Source organism: Heterodontus francisci, chromosome 13 (assembly GCF_036365525.1).
Source record: "Heterodontus francisci isolate sHetFra1 chromosome 13, sHetFra1.hap1, whole genome shotgun sequence".
Lineage (NCBI taxonomy): Eukaryota > Metazoa > Chordata > Chondrichthyes > Heterodontiformes > Heterodontidae > Heterodontus > Heterodontus francisci.
Genome location: NC_090383.1, coordinates 103292624 through 103314520, shown reverse-complemented (window position 1 = coordinate 103314520; position 21897 = coordinate 103292624). Strand labels below are relative to the sequence as shown.

The window sequence follows — 21897 nt, the reverse complement described above, 5'->3', positions numbered from 1 at the left end:
AATCATATTTGGGGAGGAAAATCAGGAATGCTGCTATCAACTAGAACACATACAGTGCCCTGTGGATAAACTGGGATTTGCTCAATTTTCATTCAGCTAATTCCCGCTGCAACTGCAAACTTAACTGCTGGATGAGTGCATTTTCTGATATTTATGCTAGTTAAGTGACTTGTTAGCTGCTTGACAGATGTTAACAACCATTATTGTAGGCGTTTTATGATTCACTGCCAGTTTTTCATTGCCAGTTATGTTCTCCAAAATTAGAAAGGTGCTGAGTGCTAGAATATTCAGTAAGGATGGGTGCTGCCAGAAACAGATCTCTACAAAGGTTGGATAAGACTTAATATCATAGGTATAACGTAGTGATTATGGGGACAGCATTACTGATTCCCTCCCTTTCTGCACCTGGTGCCCACAAAAGGGCATTTTTCTTTTGGGGGCTCATTTGTTGCACCTCTATCTCCATTCCAACTGAAATCAGTTAACTCCGTGTCAGGTGGGGGCCAAAGATTTTTCTACACTCCATGGTACAGTATCAGAATGAATTATAACTTCATATTGAGCCATTGGGAAAATTCACTTCAGTAATGTTGAGATAAAATAAAAAATAAGGTATTTTCAGGCCAGAGCATTCAGAGAGTTATTTGGTTGGATTTAGAATTCTGGAGTAAACCTGGATCAATGGCCACATTTAATTACTTTAAGCTGGAAGCTGTAGACTTGGTAAGATGAATCTTTTTCTTGGGACTTTCTGGTGTGGTTTTAGGGAGTCCATGAATAGTATTGTTTGGAAGCTCCAGGCTGTAGGCTTGATAAACATTCTTAGAAGTTTGCAATGGTTGGCTGGAGTTCTGAGGTCACAAAGACATTTTCTGCACAGTGTCTGTTGCTGCTAATTAGAACTTCCTGAACCTTCGCTGCTGCTCTTACATCAGCATGACTCTGCCACTTTTATTTATAGATATGCCAAAACCAATTGCTTTAGAAGTGCTGGATTTATCATGTATGCTAATGTTGTTTTACTATTTGGAAACTATTGCAGTGTTACTGAACAGCAACAAGCAGAAAATAAAATGCGGTGCTCATAAAGTTTCATAAATTCATTGAATATTTTACATTCCCCAGTATTGTTCCTGCCCATTGTTCAATATCTGTTTTCAGATATCTAATTGGTCTGTCAGAACCACATGACCAGTAAATCTCACCTGAGGTTTGCCTGTGCTAGTGACTGTTTAATATATTCTCTATTTCATGTTTACCAGCAACCTGCTGTGTCTTTTGATTGAAAATCCTGTTCTCTCTGATCAAATTTTGGAGGGACTTTTGGAAGCTTGGAAAAACAAAGCCAGGGAATGACTAGTGGACTGTATTTGAAACAATTTTTTAGATCATAATTTTTTTTTCAGATGACCATTGTGATGGAAACCACACCTGCCAAAATGAGACATATTCATTTTGTCATATGGAACATTATTTTTGAACTGTTACTGGACTTGAAATAACTTGTTTAAAAAGACCACAACAGTGGCTGAAAACATGGCTGTACATCTGCATTGTAAAAGACAGTTACATGAAGAAGACAATGGGAGTATTCCCTGATTCAGTTAGCCAGATGGATTTTTGTTAGTAGTGATGATCAAGAGACATTGAGAGTCATTGAGCCAGCATTCCACTCCCACCATTGAGAGTGTCTGGTAGGCTTGAAGGAATCCACAAATCTCGCAGGCAAGGCTGCTCTAAACAAGGAGCTAGTCACATGACTAACCTGCTGGCCAACCTGTTTTTTTAAAAATTGTGCCTGACACAGAACAGTTTGGGAAGAGACTGCAACTGAACTTCAAGAAGAGGGCATCTCTCTCTCTCTCATGCAAACTTCCAGGGACCCACGGAAGTAACTTAAGCCTCAAGACAGAAGACCCACAAAACAAGTTTCAAAGTGTGTACTGGGCCCCAACGAGAACTGCAAGATTTAACTTCAATCAAACACTTTACATCCAACTCAAAACGAGAAACTGAATTTACATCTACTACTTCAAATCTTCCCCAGCGTGGTTGCATCACGTAATTTTAGTAGTTTTAACTGAATTAGAGTTTTAAGGTTAATAAACTTACACCTTTCTTGTTTAAATCTGAACAAAACCTGCCTGGTTGATTTCTTTGCAATCACAATTAGAGAGCAGTGAGCAAAGGACTCACTGAGGGGAAGCTGAAACCACGGTGTTTTAAAAATTAAACCCTGTTAAGGCCAAACCAGGAAAAGGCTGAGAGGGGACCCCTAGACCCCTGCCACACCCGGTCGTAATGCTCTGCTTTGAAATTTGCCATTAGAACTTCATGTATGATCTTTTTCTCTCTTTTCAGTTAATAATTTTCCCCAAAATTTATGGAAACAGAACTCATTCCCATGAACTCCTCTCCAATTAAACATTGATTGTTGTATATGTAATGGTAGAAACTGTATCAACCTCCACGTCATTGCTATACTCGTTCTGAAGCCAATTGAAATGATTAAACATTCAAATTAACAGTAATAATGGATGTGCATCAGTGCTGTCTATATTGTGAAACAGCTGAAGATAAGCAGAAATGACTTTCAATTTCTTTACTCATCCACTTTACCTTCAGTCTCAATATACTTTCATTCATCCATTCCTATTTAAGTATACTCTCTTGGTATTTGTTGGCAGTTTTGATTTACAGCAATCATTAAGTAGTTTTGCACTGATCCTGAGTACACATGGGGGTTTAGGTTAAAAACTTTGACGATAATATAATAGCCAGCTAAGTATTACAAGGCAGTAACAGCAATAAGAAATTTAGCTGATGGCATAAACAAAGTGTAAGCAGTTAGTCTGCACCATTTAAACCCTGTGATGTTTGCTGTATTGGAATGCAGGCCTAAAATCATCATATTTAGCTCACAGTGGCAGCATGATTTTCAATTTCCTGGAGTGGTTGTCAGATCATTTCCCCCAGATTCTCCCTGCTTCTGCTGCTCTCTTATAATCATTGCTTCCTGATTTATCTCCTATGTTCTTATCAATGTGGTGATCTTGCCCCTTTATCCTGGTTTTCTTCATTCAAAAATGTGCAGAAGCCTATTTTAGGTGGGATGGTTCTAATAGGGTACAAGTAAAGTGGGTGCTCATATATTGTGATTCTCCAGAAGTTGCTGTTAACTTTCAGTCCTGCTCCCTCACAAGCCAGAGGATCTGAAAGGGGCAAGCGGCAAGGTCAGGGAGTCTCAAAAAAGGAAGGTGGCACTTTCGCCCTTTGGACCATGGGACTACAAGCCCTTTATCTTCTGTTTTTGAATAGCAACCAGAATACCCTGCAGCTGATTACCAGACCTGGAGTAGTGACTGGATTTCCTCCCCGATTCTGAGGTCAAGTCTTTTCCAAGGACCGTTCTGTATCTGTGGGATATCAAGCCGATGCTAAGGACCTGAACTTGAAATCCAGATACTTTGAGCGTGCTCTGCTGCATTGAGCTTAGCACATGTGGGAGGAATATCTGCACCATATATTGTCAATTGTGTGGTATGCAAGAGCCAGTCAGAGTCCAAAAGCACAACTAGATTCCTGTCATGGTATCTTCTTAATTTAATCCCTACAACCAGCCCCCAAAACAATAAAGCATAAAGTAGTCATTCTATGTGCACATCAATGTGACTAGGTAACTTCACCACCACAGATCACCCAACTCCTGCTATTCATTTTCTCTCTGCCTCAAGATTTTTCTGCCTCCTGCTTGCTCTCAGTAACTTGTACTTGCCCCAGATCCATTCTATATTAAGTTAATGCTGAACACGCCATTCAAAACTTCCACCCCTGCACCCCACTCTGTGTAATGGAACCATGAGGAAAGCAATAGATCTCCTCAGCATACATATTTAAAATGCATTCCCAGTCTCCCTTTTCTTTCATAGTTTAATTTCTTTCTCCTCCTCCGGCCATTCACCTTCACTTAGAGTCATTTATGACATAGAAGGAGGCCATTTGGCCCATCGAGTCCATGCCAGCTATCCGTGGAGCAATCCAGTCAGTCCTACTCCCCCGCTTGATCCTCATAGCCCTTCAAGTTTATCTTCTTCAAGGACCTATCCAATTTCCTTTTGAAATTATTGATTGTCTCCACTTCCACCACCCTCGTGGGCAACGAGTTCCAGGTCATTACCACTCACTGCGTAAAAAAGTTCTTCCTCACATTCCCCCACATCTCTTGCCCAAAACCTTCAAGCTGTGTCCCCCTAGTCCTTGTACCATCAGTTAACGGGAACAGTTTTCCTTGACTAATTTATCTAAGCCCGTCATAATCTTGTACACCTCTATCATATCTCCCCTCAATCTCCTTTGCTCCAAGGAGAACAACCCCAGCTTCTCCAGCCTAACCTTGTAACTAAAATCACTTATCCCTGGAACCATTCTGGTAAATCTCCTCTGCACCCTCCCAAGACCCTCACGTCTTTCCTAAAATGTGGTGACCAGAACTGGATACAATACTTTAGTCGGGGCCTAACAAGAGCTTTATAAAGATTCAGCATAACTTCCCTGCTTTTGTAATCTATGCCTCCATTTATGAAGTCCAACATCCCACATGCTTTGCTGACCACTCTCTCAAACTGTCCTGCCACCTACAAAGATCGATGCACATGCACCCCCAAGTCCCTCTGTTCCTGCACACTCTTCAGAACTGCGCCATTAAGTCTATATTGCCTCTCCCTATCCCTTCTGCCAGAAGGCTTTGAAATACCTGGAGATATCAAGCCTTATGTCACTGCTGGAAGAATATCTGAAAGGACTATGGCACATGTGTCAAAGGATAACCTCTGTTACATTAGTGGTCCACCTCCAATGATAGAGGCTGTTTCTCAACAGCTGGAAAAGCTTGGTGTCCCTAAAGAAAGCACTTGTCTGTATTAAGTTCCATCGGCCACTTGTCTGCCCATTCTGCTAGCCTATCGATGTCCTGGCGCAGGCAGTTCGTGTCAACTGTTTGCAGCTCCTACCAATTTTGGTATCTAGGCAAATTTTGAAATTCTCCTCTGTAATCCAAGATCATTTATATATAGCAAAAAAAGCAGTGGTCCCAGCACTGACCCTTGGGGAACCCCACGGTCTACCATCCTCCAGTCTAAAAAAACAACCATTTATCACAACTCACTGTTTTCTGTCCTTGATTTTTTTTATCCAATTGGACACTGACCCTCCTATTCCATGAGCCTCAATTTTGTTAACCAGCCTTTTATGTGGTACTTTGTGGAACACTTTCTTAAAATCCGTACAGACAGCATCCACCAGATTACCTTCATCAACCTTCTCTGTTACCTTATCAAAATATCAATTAGATTAGTTGAGCATTATCTGCCTTTTACAAATCCATGCTGGCTATCCTTAATTAATTCAAACCTCTCCAATTGCCTGTTGATTTTTTTCCCCTGATTATTGTTTCTAAAATCTTACCCACCACTGATGTTAAACTAACTGGCCTGCCCTTATACTTTTTCTTGAATAAGGGTGTCACATTTGCTACGCTTCAATCCTCTGGCAACTTCCCGCTATCTAGAGAAGATTGGAAGATTATGGCAAACCCTTCCACTATCTCCACCCCACTTCCTTGAGAAACCTGGGATGCAAGCCATCTAGACCAGGTGACTTATCTACCTAACAGAGCCAGCTATTCCAGTACCTTCTTATTCTCAATGTTTACCCTATCCATAGCCTATACTCTCTCTGGTTCTACCAATATTTTGTCAGATTTCTCTTCCTTAGTAAACACCAATACAAAGTACTCATTAAGTATTCTAGTTGCCCTATGCTTCTAAGCATATATTACCCTCTTTGTCCTGAATAGGCCCCATTCCACCTCTTACTACTCATTTACTATTTACATGCTGGTAGAAGATTTTTCGGTTCCCTTTTATGTTCACTGTCATTCTGTTCTCATATTCTCTCTTTGACAGTCTTAGTTTCCTCTTCACCTCCCCTCTTAATGTATTGTAATTGGCCTTGTTTTCCTTGTATGCATCATAAACCTTTTTTGTTTCATCGTAATCTCTATCTCCCTCGTTATCCAAGGAGCCCTGTTTTTCGTTCCCCTACCTTCCTCCCTGTTGGAATGTACCTAGCCTGTACCTGAAGAAACTCATCCTTAAAGATAACCCGTTGTTCCATTACAGTTTTGCCTGTCAGTCTTTTGTTTCAATTTATCTTTGCTAGTTCCCTTGTCATCACATTAAAGTTAGCCCTGCAGCTGGAGAATCGGAGCAGCAGTGGCTGCCATGGAACCCGACACCAGGATTGCTGGGCTGGATCTTCCCATGGACGGGGAAGCTCCATGGTGGCACCTCTGCCGCTCTGCGATGGGCCCTTAGTTTAAATATTTAAAATACTTCTCTGCATGCATTTCAGTGTCATCCGCCGTGATCGTCCCATCCGTTCCTGATCTTGGGCTCAATGTGCGGCACTCATGCGCCTTCAGTTTCCCGTCCATGAGAAGCTGGCGCCACCGAGGAGGGGGAAGGGGTCAATTCTGCATTTTGTATATAGATGTGGGGGGTGGGGGAAGAGGTCAACTCTGCATTGTGTGTAAGGATAAGCGAGGGACGGGGGAAACTCTGCATTATTTTATGGATGGGGGGGACAGGGGCAATTCTGCATTTTGTTTGCAGGGCTGGCAGCCTTTTAAAATTGGCGGCAGCACTTGCTACCACTTCAGGTGACGGCATGCACAGCGACGCCGATGCTGCCCCCGCCATGTGATTTGGGGGGGGGGGAGATGCGGTGGTGGCTGACGTCAGTATGTTAAGTGGCTGCCCGCCGCAGAATTGCGGCGGTGACAGTCCCGCGCGGTGCAGCTGCCATTTTCTGCACCTGCCACCAGTCATGGCGGTGGGACAACAAGAACACTTTATATCCTTGTATAATCAGTGCCCAGTCCACACCATTTTTAAGCCAAATTTCTGTTATTGCCACTAAACCATATTCCCATACTGCTATTTGTACTTGTAGCTCACCTTTCACTTATTCATCAGACGTTGTGTATTTACAGACATGCATTGTAATCCTGTCCTTGCGTTCCTTGTAGCCTTTCTCAGCCTGCTCCTCCTTCATTTGGCATGTCAGGATGGTCCAGTTTGTCGACTTTTCCAAGAATATAATAGATGAATCTTACTGTTGGAGAGCTTCAGATGTTACCTCATATCTGTCTGAGAAACAAGCATTGTAACTGATAGATTATCAGAGCCTCAGTCTGCTTCTCTACATGATAATGGGCCATTTCTTGTCTGGGAAATTAGTTTGTAGTATATAGAGAATAAATGATAGTGTCTTAAGGGTGCACGTATGCTGCCAATTTTACACTGATGTGAAGTGGTTTGGCCTAAACATCAGTGCAAATGTGGAAGTGGATGCACTGTACAAAGATAGTGATATCACCTTCTATTTCATACCAGTTTGAGGTCACACTAATAAATCAATAACTTTAGCATGGTGAAAAATTGTGCCTATAATTGTCATGTCTGTCCATTGCTCTCCCTAAAATTTTTGAATTATGGGATAGAAATAGTTCAGGCCCATGCAATCCTAACATTAAAAATGAATTGTCTGAGAAGCAGAGTTGATTGTAATCTATAGGATGAACAGTTTGTAGCAGACATCTGGTCTGTTAGATATACATTGCACTATACAGATATTGATCTGAGTATTAGTTGCAGTATAACTGCAGCCTTAGCCTATAGCATACCAGGGGGCCGCCAGAATTAAATTATAAGTTGCTTACGTGCATGAGTACACCTGTCTAAAACACTACATTTTCCAGGAAAGTATGGCTGGGGTCCTGCCTCATACATAACATAAATGCTTCTTTGACACTCTAACATTATGGCCTGGAGTTTCCACATGATTTCCACCCAGATGTCAGTGTAATCTGGGTGGAATCTGATAAAATAGCGTTTAAGGTTGTGGAGTTTTGAAGTGAGCTGCACCCACAATTATTTTACACTCGACTATCCACAATCTTTGGTGCTAGCTCAAAAGTCAATTTACCTGAAGTAATTCCCACCCATAAAACTAACCACACAGCCCAAGGCCAGCATGGTGAGTTTCCTCCGATTTCTCTCATTTGGGATGTTCGTTACATTATGCCGACAAACTTGGGCGCACAGGAACCTGTGGTCACATTAATCCAGCATTAATCACCTGTACCTGCAGTGACCAGCAGTCATTGAAGCCACAAAGGCATGCCCTGCCCTGCTGTAATAGACTAAATTCAGTTTAATTAGTCTGAATTCAAAGTAATTTTTAAAAATTACAGCAACAGCAGAGGAAACGCAATGGGATCAGACTTCAATTGACTGCTGTTTCTTCTGCTGTTGCTGTAATTTTTAAAAATTACTTTGAATTTAGACTAATTAAACTGAATTTAGTCAATTACAGCAGGGCAGGGCATGCCTTCGTGGCTTCAATTGACTGCTGGTCATAGGTCTTATGTGCCAAGGGCAGATCAAAACAATCAATTGGAGCCAATTGTTACAACCAGGTGAGAAATGTGTCTTGCGGTATTTTACTATCTTCACCTGGTCTTATTGTAACAGGGTTTAATTCTAAACACACTGTGTTTTGAGCTCCCCCTTTGTGAATCCTTGTTGACAGCTTTCCAATATAAGGCAAAGAAATGAGCACACCAGGTCTTCTTGACGTTTAAAGAAGAAAAGTGAAATTGATTAAACTTAAACTCTAAAACGGTTAACGCAACACCTACGGTTATACGATGCCCCCACGCTAGCATGCACACGCGATACACACGTGCAAATAGGGACAGAAAAGAACAGAAGAAAAATAAAGTGGAGAGGTTTGAGGCAGTCTCTAAAAGGGGGATTCTTGTTACTATTTCTGTGTTTCCAGCTTGCCGTAGAGTCCTTGATTGTAGACAACTCTTACTTTTTGTTGGGGCCCAGTTATCTACTTAAACCTCGTTCACTGTAGGAGATTTTTCTCTCTTGGGGTTCATATGTCTTCAATGGTTTCTGAAGCTGGTGAGAGTGAGATGAGAGCAGACAGGAGAGAGGTCTTCTCGGTCCAGGAGAAAAGTGCTTTCTGAGTTCAAATTCCCTGTTGGAAGTTCAAATTCAAAAAACTCCAACAGTCAGTCATGTTTTTGTATTCAGCCATTTTAGTAGTTAACCTGGAATGCTTCAACGTCTGATAATCAAAAGTCCATTGTGGATTAAATTGGAGCAGGGAATTGCTCCTTTGTCCTTTGAAGTACTTGTCTGTTGATATGCTAATATCTCTCTCCAGCCAAAGTCTCCAGTTTTTTTTTTAAAGCAAGTTCTTTCTTCACCATCAGCAGTTTAAAATCAATGTTTATGTGGTGAAATTAATTTTCTTCATTCTTGGCAGTTGGGGGGCTTGCCTGACTCAATTAAAAAATAAGACCAAGAGCATTAAATCATTTAAAGAATAGCCCTTTCCTAGCACACTGACTCCTCTCTCTGATGCTGGAGGATGCCTTGTTCCAGTCCTGAACCAGTTTTGATAGATTATGCTGATTCATGGGAGGTTTTATGTTCAGACTTACGCGAATGAGTTTTGCGTGGAAACTCAAGTGTATCTTTCCCTTGGCAAAACTGAGGCAGTGTCCAATGCATTCCGGGAGCATTTTGCAAATTACAAGCTTAGCGGAAATTCTATGTCTGCATATAATCTCGTGCCTTGTAGGGGATGAGATCTATATTCATTGAGCCTTATGTTTGCCTATTCATGGGGCATAACAGAGCAGAAAAAAGGGGAGGAGAGACTGGAGGTAGGATTTTCCCTGTGGGCTCCTGAATTCTGCCGTCAGGTTGAACTGTGGGTCAGTAGCCCGCACTGTGTGGGAAACAGTCAGTCATTGTGCTTTTCCTTGGGGCAGTCAATTAATGGCCAGAGGATGGGCTCACTGTCCAATTAAGGATGGTGGGCGTGCTCTAGAAGCTGGAGGGCCAATCAGAGGCTTTCCAGCTAAGGAGCAGCAGGCTGTAATGGAAGGTAAGTAAGGGAAAGGGTGCTTCAAGATGGAGGTGCCCTCTCTCCTACTTTATAAAGTTTAAATTAAAAAATGGGTTTGACAGCCAGGCCAGCACTGGTGTGGGAGCGGGGGCAGCCCCTCCACCGGGAGGCCACCTCCAAGCAGTTGAACTGGCCCCTGCCCCCTGCGGGGACCTGGAGGCCGACTGGAAAATCCCATTATTTTTCGCACCCGCCCTCTTCCGATCCCGGCCCAAGCGATGGCTAAAAATAAAGCCCTGGATCTCTATCCTATTGTGCCTGAAGTGCATTCCTAATGGGTTGGAAATTTCATTTTTAGTATTCAAATGATGGGGAAGAAACGTTGTCATGACCAAAGTTCATCAATGACCAAAGTTCATCAATGACCAAATTTTTGTTCTGTGTGGCGAGTTCTTCCCATGTGCGGTACTTGGAATATATTTGCACAGCCACACAATTAAACACAGAATAAGGCCTGTGTGGTACCTTCCAGGCTTCTGCACGGTTGGGCATGCACACAGCTTAGCGAGAACATTGGTGACGACCCTTGCTTCTTTTCCACTATTTCACGCTGATGCGACACCAGATCATATTCGTACCCATATCTAATGGATTTTCAAGGTTGCTAGGGGATCAGCTAGTGTTGGTCAATACATTAGCTACAAGCCACATGTGGCTACTTGGGAATCCAGATGTGCCAAATTGCATATATGATTAGTAAATTAAAAATGAGTAACAGAGATGTTCTATATGGTTGCATCCTTGCAGTATATCTGATCACAAAATTATTAACACTATTGCTAAATGTGAAGTGAAAAGCAGTTTTTACTGTAATGAACAGCAAATTCATAGTGAAAAGTATCACAGCTGTTTGTGGGTCTCACCAGATGCTCTAATTGTAACTTAAAATGTGAACAATTGACGTGCATCTGTTGAAATGTGTCCATGTTACAAAATCTTAATATCTAACCGTAGCTTTAAGTAACAAAAGTTAGGGATAAATCATGACATAAAGGTTACAACTAAAATGTACAGTTATTGATCTGAGTGCTAGCTGCAGTATAACTGCATCTGATACTGCTTAAAGGCTCTTCTATTTCAAATGATTTGCATTTGGTGCAATTGTAGTGCAAGGGTGTTTCCTAGTATTTGACAGTGACTGGAAGTGGCTGTTGTAACATATCTGTGGGAAATGGCACAACATAATTAATATTGCTTAGGGTGATGGACCATTGAAATTCTGGTCTCATGGGTGTTGGAGAGAAAGATATCGTTACAGCTTAAGAGGAAAGCAATGTTTCTGATACTCAGTGTAAAAGTAAAGAATAGCAAGACTTGCATTTCTATAGTGCCTTTCATAACCTCAGGGCATTCCAAAGCACTTGACAGTCAATTAAGTCTAGTCACTGTTGTAATGCAGCAGCCAATTTGTGCATAGCAAGCTCCCACAAGCAGCATGAAGTAATGATCAAATAATTGGCAATGACCAGCTACAACAAGACAGCATATAACCATCTCCCCATGACATTCAATGGCATTACCTTTGCTGAATCCCTCACTATCAACATCCTGGGGGTTGCCCTTGAATAGAAACTGAACATGCATCTGCTGCCCTTGTCCTCCTTCTAGGTGGTAGAGGTCGCGGGTTTAGAAGGTGCTATCGAAGGAGGTGTGTTGAGATGCTGCAGTGCATCTTGTATAGGTACACACTGCTGCCACTGTGTGTCAGAGGTGGAGGGAGTGAATGTATAAGGTGGTGGATGGGATGCTGATCTAGCAGGCTGCTTTGTCTTGGATGGTGTTGAGCTTCCTGGAGTTCTGAACTAGAGCAGCCAGGTAACTACTGTGGCTATGAGCAGGTCAGAGACTGCAAATTCTGTGGCGAGTAACTCACCACCTGACTCCCCAAAGCCTGTTCACCATCTACAAGGCACAAGTCAGGAGTGTAATGCAATACTCTCCACTTGCCTGGATGAGTGAACTCCAGGAAGCTCAACACCATCCAGGACAAAGCAGCCCACTAGATCAGCATCCCTTCCACCGCCTTAAACATTCACTCCCTCCACCACCGACACACAATGGCAGCAGTGTGTACCTATACAAGATGCACTGCAGCATCTCAACACCTCCTTCGATAGCACCTTCTAAACCTACGACTTCTACCTAGAAGGAGGACAAGGGCAGCAGATGCATGGGAACACCACCATCTGGAGGTTCCCTTGCAAGCTGCACACCATCCTGAATTGGAATTATATCGCTGTTCCTTCACTGTCACTCAATCAGAGTCCTGGAACTTCCTCCCTAACTGCACTGTGGGTGTACCCGCACCAGATGGACTGCAGCGGTTCAAGAAGTCAGCTCACCACCACCTTCAATGGCAATTAGGGTTGGGCAACAAATGCTGGCCTAGCCTGCGACATCCGCATCCCATTAAACAAATTAAAAAAGAATTGTTTTAGTGATGTTGGTTGAGAGATAAAGATTGGCCAGGATACCAGGAAGAACTCCCCTGCTCTTCTTTGAGATAGAGTCATGGGATCTTTTACATTCTTCTGGGAGGGCAGATGGGGCCAACACTTCCTCAGTAGTACACTGAAGTTTTAACTTAGATTTTGTATTCGAGTCACTGGAGTGGGACTTAAAACATGCAATCTTTGGACTTAGAGGCAAGAGTGCTATCAACTAAACCACGGCTGACACTAATCACTGACATATATTGAGGAATGTGTGTTTTCCCTATATATGTAGCTGACAGGATTTTTTTAAATTAGAATTTTTCCACCAGTTTTAAATAAATTATGGTAAATGTGAGGAGGTAGCTGTTTAATGGCTCAGTTGGTTAAGAGTATGAGAAGCTCAGCTAGAAAGGCCAGGAATTTCCTATGCTTGTTGCTCAAGCTGATCCAGGTGGTGGTGGGGCCACTATTGCTAGCCTCAGCACCCCTGGGGTAGTAAGAGAATTGCTATCCAGTATTCCCTGCTGTCATATAAAGATTGGATTGGGATAATTTCTCATGCCCCCTGGGGTTAAAGAGTCTCTCCAGGCTCATATATGAAGAATGGCTCTTGGACTCTGTACTAGAGCCTGTGAAGACAAAGACATGTCCCAGCAAAGAATCAATACCTTCAGGAGAGAAGAGAATTCATAAGCAAAGAAGAATAAATAAAGAGGTAAATAAACCACTGAGGGAGTTAAATTAGTGGGGAAATCTCTTTTGGTACAGGCCGTGAATAAAGCCTGTCCATTCTTAAGCACACTGCAATTTGCGACAGTTAACATGGCAAGCTACCAAAACAGAAGAAATATTCTTCCTATTACAAATGTTCTTCTTGTTGGGGTATAATTCCACTGATGCTCACTGATTCTCATTCAAGTGGCGATTTTTCATGTATAACTCCAGGTAGTGAATAGTTAGTAGATTATTTATCACTGGGCATCACAGCTGAGCATAATCCCGACCACGTGGTGCACATTTTCCAGTAGGGATCACTGGATAGTGATCAGGCATGGGAATCCTGGTTGTTTTCATCTACCCCTAACTAGAGATAATGTTGCTAATTGTAGCACCTTTTCCACTTGAAGAAATTAGATTAGCTCACATCCGGAGTGGAATATGAGATCCTGTTGGTTGTTATAGCTCAGTTCTTGACCATGAGGGCACTTAACAACTGTGCTATTAGACAGGAAGAATCCTAGACCAATACCACAGAAATAATTGAGGTTGACACTGAAGGTTTTGTACCATGCTGCCTGCTCCTGCATCTGCTCTGCTTATATTTCTGCTCCTTGGGACTATCTTTGGGAGGTTTTATATCATTCCACTTCGCCTCAGATTGTTAGGATATCAGTTTGTTCTACAGTAGCTAAAGCTGCATTCCAGTATCAACTGAGCTTTTGGGGGAGATAGGGAAAATCGAAAGCTGTGAATGGTAGATATTTGGGTCTTTTGTAGATAACTTCTTGTGTAGTTAGTGGCGTCAATTGCTCCTGTAAGCAGTCTGAGTTACTTCCTTTTACGGGAGTTGACTTGCACTGCCTTGTAACATAACCCAGGGGGTATAACAGTACCTCTTGTGATCCGAACCAGATGTTTATGTGTCTTACACATATGTTTCATCAATCTCTCCAAAGGCAGATCGAGCAAACACTTAGTCAGATGAGATTTGATATGAATTGTTGAACTGCTTTATTTCACAGTGAACGAACATGCAGAACATCAGTTATGATCGGATTCACTTTGTTAAATCAGTACGAACTGTCTTTGTGTGATAAAACAAAATAATAGGCACACTATGCTTTCTCACATTGGCAGGTTATCTGGCTTGATAAGCAAAACAATTTCAGACAACGCTGTCCTGCTTTCTAACTTTCTTGCAGCCATTGCTGCTTGACTGCTTCACAGCATGCACTTTCATAAACCTGGCTGTCGGTGTGTTTCACCTCCTGCTGTTCACAGCCAGAAAGTGAATGCCTGCTAAACCCCTTGCTCAGCACCTGGGATTCGTGACCTCTGCCAACCGCCCCTTCACATTCACCTGCCCTGGGACTTGGCTAGGAGCTGGACAAACACTCTAGCGCTCCAAGCACTGAGCTGCAATGGGATGCCCGATCGGTGTCCACAAATTGCTGGTATCGTGCAGGTGAGAACTGAGGCCTAATTTTCAGTGAGCCCTCAGGCCTTCCTCCTCAGGCACTTGTTGCAAACACTGCCCACTTTGCACCTGTTTCTGGCACGAGACCAATTTATCAGCCCAAATAGTGATCGACATCAAAGAAATGTAAATAAGAATAGAAAGATGAACAGAAAAGAAATTAGGGTTATACATAATGGTGGATTAACATAGTTACAGTTTCAAGGTAAGAGAACTTTGATCCATCTAACCCACCGATCACATTATTTACGTTATTGTTTCCTTATAACCCTGAATCCCATTTGTTGACAAGAACCTGTCTAATTCATTCTTGAAACCCATTAATATTTCTTATTCCAACACTTGCTATTTGTATAGTTATAGAATTGAAACTCTTAGGGTTTTTCAGTTAATGGTTTTACAAATTATGCTTTTTCTATTGGATGACAATTAGTGACAAAAGAAGGATAAATATAAAGTATTAAATTGAATTTGAATTGTATCCACTTGCTGTATTGCCATATACCTATTGCTATGCAACCTTGTGATATGTAGTCTCACTTGAGACTTGCTAATTTTGTACTTACCCTGCAAAATTTGAAGTAACAGTAAAGCCTTGAGGAAATACTTTCAGAGAAAAGTACATCCCACAGCCTTATAATTAAAAGAAACAAAAAGATTCATGAATCTCATACTTGAGAATATCCTCACGTTAGTATAGGTGTTAGCTCGGGCTTGGTGGGTCGCACTATTAGCTCTGAGTCAGTAGTTTGTTAGTTCAAATCCTACTCCTGACTTGTGCATATAAACTAGGCTAACAGCTCAGGACTGAGGGAATTATGCACTGTCAGAGGTGCCACCTTTCAGATAAAATGTTAAACTGGGGCTCTGGCTCCCCTTTCATGGGGATGAAAAAAAAACATATAATGAAGGGGGTGGTCGTTCTTCCTGCTCAATGTGTATCCCTCCAGCACCATTAAACAGATGGTCAATTATCACATTGCTGTTGTGGGACCTTGCTGTGTTCAAATTGGCTGCTGTGTTTCTTATGTTGTAACAGTTATTATGCTTCAAAAGTACTTGGCTGCAAATTGCTTTGGAATGTCCTGAGGTTAGGATAGGTGATACATAAATGCAGGTTCTTCCTTAATGTGTTTTTCTTCCCCTCAAGCCCCACTGTTTTGGGTTTTCACTCATGTCTGAGGACATTCTGCTGATGGAGCGGAATTCTGCCATATTTGTCCCAAAACATCTTCATCCAGTGTCCAGAAAAAACATGCAATACCCCAGCTGGTACTAATTATCCCCTCCTTGGGCATCTCTGGGTCTGTCTGTATGTTATTTCCAGATCCATCTCATGTTAAGTAAACAGAGTTACTCAGAGACAAATACAGCAGAAACCCAATTTAGATGCATAAACTGGGGTTTCCGTAAAAGTGACATTAGTTGAGCTGTGAGCAGCTCTGAGGAAATTCATGGCCACTGTTTCTTTCTGTTGGCAATTGCATGGCACTTAAATCAACGAACAGTGCATATTTTGTCAGCACAGCAGAAGTCTGAAAGGTAAATTTTATGATGCTGCACTGATAGTGATTTTGAAGTTACAATCACAATATCAATTTATATGTACAAAAGTATAATACATAAAAAAAGGAAGTCAAGAAAATTCCCATCAGTTCCACCACCCTCTCATTGTATCCATTTGATTCAAGTGACATGCTTGGTTATAATATGGTACAATCTTTGAATTTCATTTTTGTCAAACATGTGGTGGGTATTGGTACTCAATCCACCTTGAGGTGGTCTCACACCTTGGGCTGGATTTTGTTCCCCTCTTGACGTCAGGCTCCGTGGAGGGTGGAGTAGGAGGGGGCTGGTAGACCAGAATGGCAGTGGCCTGCCACAGAACCCAACGCCGGGATTGCTGGGCCCGATCTTCCTGGTGGTGGGGAAGCTCTGCGGCGGGCACTCTGCCACTCTGCGGCGGGCACTCTGCCACTCTGCGGCGGGACCATGCTTTAAATATTGAAATTACCTGTTTGCATGCATTTAAATTGAATTACCCGTGATCTTATCTTAGGTTCTGGATCAGCAACATGACGGGCGGCACTCACATGCCTTCTCTTTCCCGTCTAGGGAAAGCTGCCCCCACTGCGGTGAGGAACGGGGGAACCCAGCATCTGTAGAGTAGTGGGGGGGGTGGTGAACTCTGCAATTTTAGTATAGTGGGGGGTGTGGGGGGTGTGAATGGGGCAAAGATCTATTTTCAGTGTAGCTGTGGAGTGGGGGGCAACTCTGCATTCTCTACGCAGGGCTGGCAGCCCTTTAAAAATGACGCCAGCACCTGCGCAGAGACAGTTGACTCCATTCATGGCATCGCCGAGGCCGCCCCTGCCACGTGATTTGGGTATGTGGCCACCCTGCATATTCTAATGAGCCACTGGGCTCAAGTTTGTGGCAACTCACGGCCTGTGCATGCCAGCCGCCATTTTTTACACGGCGGGAAAACAAAATCCAGCCCCTTGATGTAGCTGCATACCTAATGGATGATGTTTTTTAATACCAAGAACATGAAAAATAACCAAATAGCCCTCTGTGAAGTGATTTATGACTTTAACCCCTTATCGGGACTAAACCAAATCAAGTGTACATCCCTATGAATCTCCTTTAATTAAGTTCAAACTAGACAGATTCCTACAGACACTTGTTTGGGTCTGAAGAACTGAACTAGTCTTCCCTCAAAGAAAGAAAACTAACAGAGAATATTTACTATCTTTCGGATTTTTAAAATAATTATTTTTAAAATAATTATGCGAAGTCATAACTAATTATTTTTAAAATAATTATGCAAAGTCATAAATATCCCAGATATTATAAGGGTCTCGGAAACTCTCTTCAATAATATCTCCCCACTTAAGGAGACACAGAGAGGGGGTTCTTGTAGTTGTACACAGAATACTTATAACCCGTAACTGCTGCCTTCCGTGTTGTTTCGGTCGCTGTGAGGCAACTATGGAGTGACCTCTCCATGGCGCATGCCTGGGCAAATGTATGGAGGTTGTGAGTTGCCCAAGCGTCAAAACCCCTCTCTCGGCCTTTCTGGTGGGGGCCAAAGGAGTGCAGAGCTCGATGTTTGGCTGCAGCACTGACCACCTCGAGGCACTTACCTATTGTCTCTCGAGACAAGGAGGCCAAAGAAGGCGGCACAGTGGCGCAGTGGTTAGCACTGCAGCCTCACAGCTGCAGGGACCCGGGTTCGATTCTGGGTACTGCCTGTGTGGAGTTTGCAAGTTCTCCCTGTGTCTGCGTGGGTTTTCTCCGGGTGCTCCGGTTTCCTCCCACAAGCCAAAAGACTTGCAGGTTGGTAGGTAAATTGGCCGTTATAAATTGTCACTAGTATAGGTAGGTGGTAGGGAAATATAGGGACAGGTGGGGATGTTTGGTAGGAATATGGGATTAGTGTAGGATTAGTATAAATGGGTGGTTGATGGTCGGCACAGACTCGGTGGGCCGAAGGGCATGTTTCAGTGCTGTATCTCTAATCTAAAAAAAAAATCTAAAAAAGAAGATGCAGAATACTACATGAGATAATTTATTAACTTTTATATATTTATTGAACATGCAATATACTTTAAGTAGATAAGTATCAAAGATTACTAAGAGATGTAAACATAATCTTATTTCTAAAATAGAATCCAAAAGTTCAACCTTAACATGTTACAGTAAAATATCTTATGATATCCATCAAAATTTAAAGTAAACTTTTACCTTAAATTCCCTGTGTAAGCCTTCCTGCTTAACAAGACAAAACATTCTCAGTTAAGAGCAGAATTCTCTTGTCTTGCAGTCAGCCATAGGTTGAGGAGCATTGATGAGGAATTCAATACTTCTGTTTTTTTTATTCAAAACTCTCATGTTTATACTGTTTCTAATCTGTCATCTCATCTTTTAGAATGTAAATGTTACCTTTCTGTTGGTGTTTTTCCTGCTTTTGATATCCATATATGCTAATATCATTAGCTACCATTCCCACTTAGTTTATTTGTTGGTAATTCCCTTCCCTTTAAAATGTGAGCTTTTATCTGGCCAAAATGTTTGTAATTGGGTTTACTTGGCATCTGTTTTTGTAAGTATCATTTCATTTTGTAATTTATCATCTGTAATTGTCTTTTTATGGTACCTTGTACCATTCTCTTGAGTCAGTCTGTCTATATCACTCACACTATCAACTAATTAAGTTTATAGTTATCAGTATTGACCTCACATAGGATGTCTCAATGTGTTTCATCTTCTAATTCCATTGTAGCACAGACCTTTTTAGACCTTGGAATGGACTTTTTAAAACTTAAAAGGTGTTTCTGGTTCACATTCTATTGTAACAGGGATGTTTATGGATTTTTAACTCAGCCCTAAAAGGGAATTTCAGTGAGTCTTGAAAGCTGACCATTTATTCAATCTTTAATTCTGAGAGGTGTAATGTATTAATTATATCTAAATTCTACCTAATTAAGCCTATTATACCTATGTTTCATAGGTATAATAAGTATATAATAGGTATAATAGTAAGAAGGGAGCCTTCTTCCACTGCTCTCAGATAAATTGAGGCAATAAAATGTTACATACTATTTGTTATTTATGTGCTATTTACATAAGCTTTTAAATTTTGATGTAAATTGACATTACAGTTAAAGTGTTTGAAACATCAGGTGTTCTCTTTTACAACAGTACCTGCACATGTTGTGACTGTGAGACTGTGATGGGTTAGCTTAAAAAGAACTTTTCCTGTTTGTGAGGCACTGAGAGTAATGGCTCCATACAAATCACCCAGAGACTCATCCATGCTCAAGAATAGTTTCACTGTGCTCCCAACTTCAGAAAATATTGCTTTCTGTCCATGTCCATAACAGTGGACCATTCCTTTCTAAATTTAAAGAAGGGTAATTGTTACTGGAGTTATTACATAGCTTTTTAATTGTGGCCATAGCTAGGTAATGTGAAGGTTGCAACACAAAGTAGCTTTGTTCATAATACATCATCATGTTGCTTGAACGTAATGATACATTGGCTATTGTGCTGACTGTAATAAAGATGGGCTGTTCTGAGTCTTCTATATCAAAGCAGTGATTTCCCCTTTTAAAGTCGATGAATCAAAGCTCTATTGAGAGAAAAAATGTTGTGGTCATTACTGGTCTCTGCTGTTACATGATGAAGTTTTGATAAAATTCAACATGGACAAATCTAAAAGCTGTCTCTGTTCAAACTGTTTAATTTGCCACTTGAAATATACTTACTTGGACAAAGGTCTTGTAGCTCTTCATTGTATGTTTCAACCTTCAAGGGACTTTGAAGGTTAAAACTGACCTTTTTACTGAGGTGTCATGAATCATTGGCAGCAAGGGAAAACATTGACCTTTACTAATATTGATGCACTGCTCTGTGGAACAAAGACTTTCTTTTTAATAACGTATTGTGCACTTTTTAAAACAAAAATGTAATTGTGTCATAGACTGGCTGTCAGACACATACTTTATACTAAGAAAGGCATTACATCTTTCAGGATGAAACCGGCTTTGAAATACAGTAAACGTAACTACATCTTCGGGGTTTCCCACTTGTTCATTACTAAAGATACCATTTAAAATAATGTCTACTGCAGTTCCTGTGGAAAATAACACGACAGTTCGGGTGACTATTTAAGAACTGCGAAGTGGGCTGTAAGAATTGACCTCAAAATCTCCATGGCCTTTGACCTTTACAGAGTTAATCATTCTCTCTAATCTAGGACTGCATTGATTATGAAATAAAATAATTGTTTTAATTGTTTTGCTGCTTATGATTAGTTTATGATTTGCTTTTTGTTAAGGAGATAATTAATTTTGTGCTGATCAAGCTGCGGAATGTCAAAAAGTTTTTCCACTTTTTTATATGCACTGTCAAGGATCAAGGATTCCCAGATCAGTTTAATATTGGTTGGATCCAGAGCAAAGCTCCTGTACACTGACCCAACAATGTGTCTCAACAGCAGCTTCAGAAAAGTGTTCCAAACAGCACAAATGCAGCTCTGTTATCTACATCAGTTATTTTTATGACTTTGATTGTCCAACTGCAGCCAAATTTGCATTTTGCTCCTTTGGATTCAACCACTGGTAATTGGGTTGAGATTGCAACAGTTCATTTAACTTAGAGGCCTTACAGCAAGCAGAGATCGGAAACTGTCATCACATTAGTCTAGGCTGAACTTCCAGTGACTGCACATATGTAATTAGAAGTGGAAATCAGGACGTTGCTGGGTTGCTTCACCGATATCTCTCCCAGAAACTTGCCAGTGTAACAAATGGAGTGGATTGTGTATTTAACGACTAGACACACCAGAAAAAGTTAAGGCTTGTCCATTCTGGAGTAATTGGATTTTTAACAACATGATAAATCTTAATTACTGCCTAACAACTCTCTGGTACTGAAAATTAACTGATGCAAGAGTGTAATCTCAATCCTTCAGATTTTAATTATAGTTGGAGATTTAAAATAAAAAAGTAATTTGATTGCATCTGTTCTGAAACAATATAAATGTATAAATCGGTATTCAGAAGGAACCCATACACAGGGTGTCTCCTGAATTGCGTGTGATCCCTAGTCATATTTCATTACTGGTTGCAATCAATGCTTAGTGCACAAGAACGAAAAATATTAATATAAAGATATCAGTCGTGTCACATTCAGATCATGCTTATTTTATTACTTAATTGAGGTTTAAGATTTCAGTGAAGTTCCTAGAGCAAGTCAGTAAAAATGTTGCTGTCTGGCAACCTCCTGAGCAATTGAATACTTCACAGATTCAGAGACCCCAGTGTTATTCTGTAATGGTCTCCGTGGCTGTGGTGATCACAGTAGCATTAATTCAGTAAACTCGTTCCTGCTGTGGATTGTGATGAGGGGCAGAGTTATGATCATTAGCTGTTCAAAATTTTCATGAGTGAGCCAGCAAATTATGGCGTGGTGCACGTAATGACATAAATCATTCATGCCCTAATTTCCTGGAATTTCTGTACCCCAGATTAATGTAGAGCTGAACATTTTCAGCAAATTCAGGGCCATTTTTTATGAACACAATATCATGTAAATTGCTAGCAACACACGACACAGTTTCAACTGAATTTTTATGGTGTGAAGCAAAAAATAAATCAGCAAAAGGAGTCTGTTTTTCTTGTTGCTAGACAGGACTGGGATTACTTCTCT

General features: G+C 41.3%; 1 protein-coding gene across 1 annotated transcript in view; it reads left to right on the top strand.

Moving 5' to 3' along the window:
* The window catches only part of ryr2a (ryanodine receptor 2a (cardiac)), a 707940-nt gene that overhangs the window by 24211 nt on the left and 661832 nt on the right, over positions 1-21897 (top strand). The window lies entirely within an intron of this gene.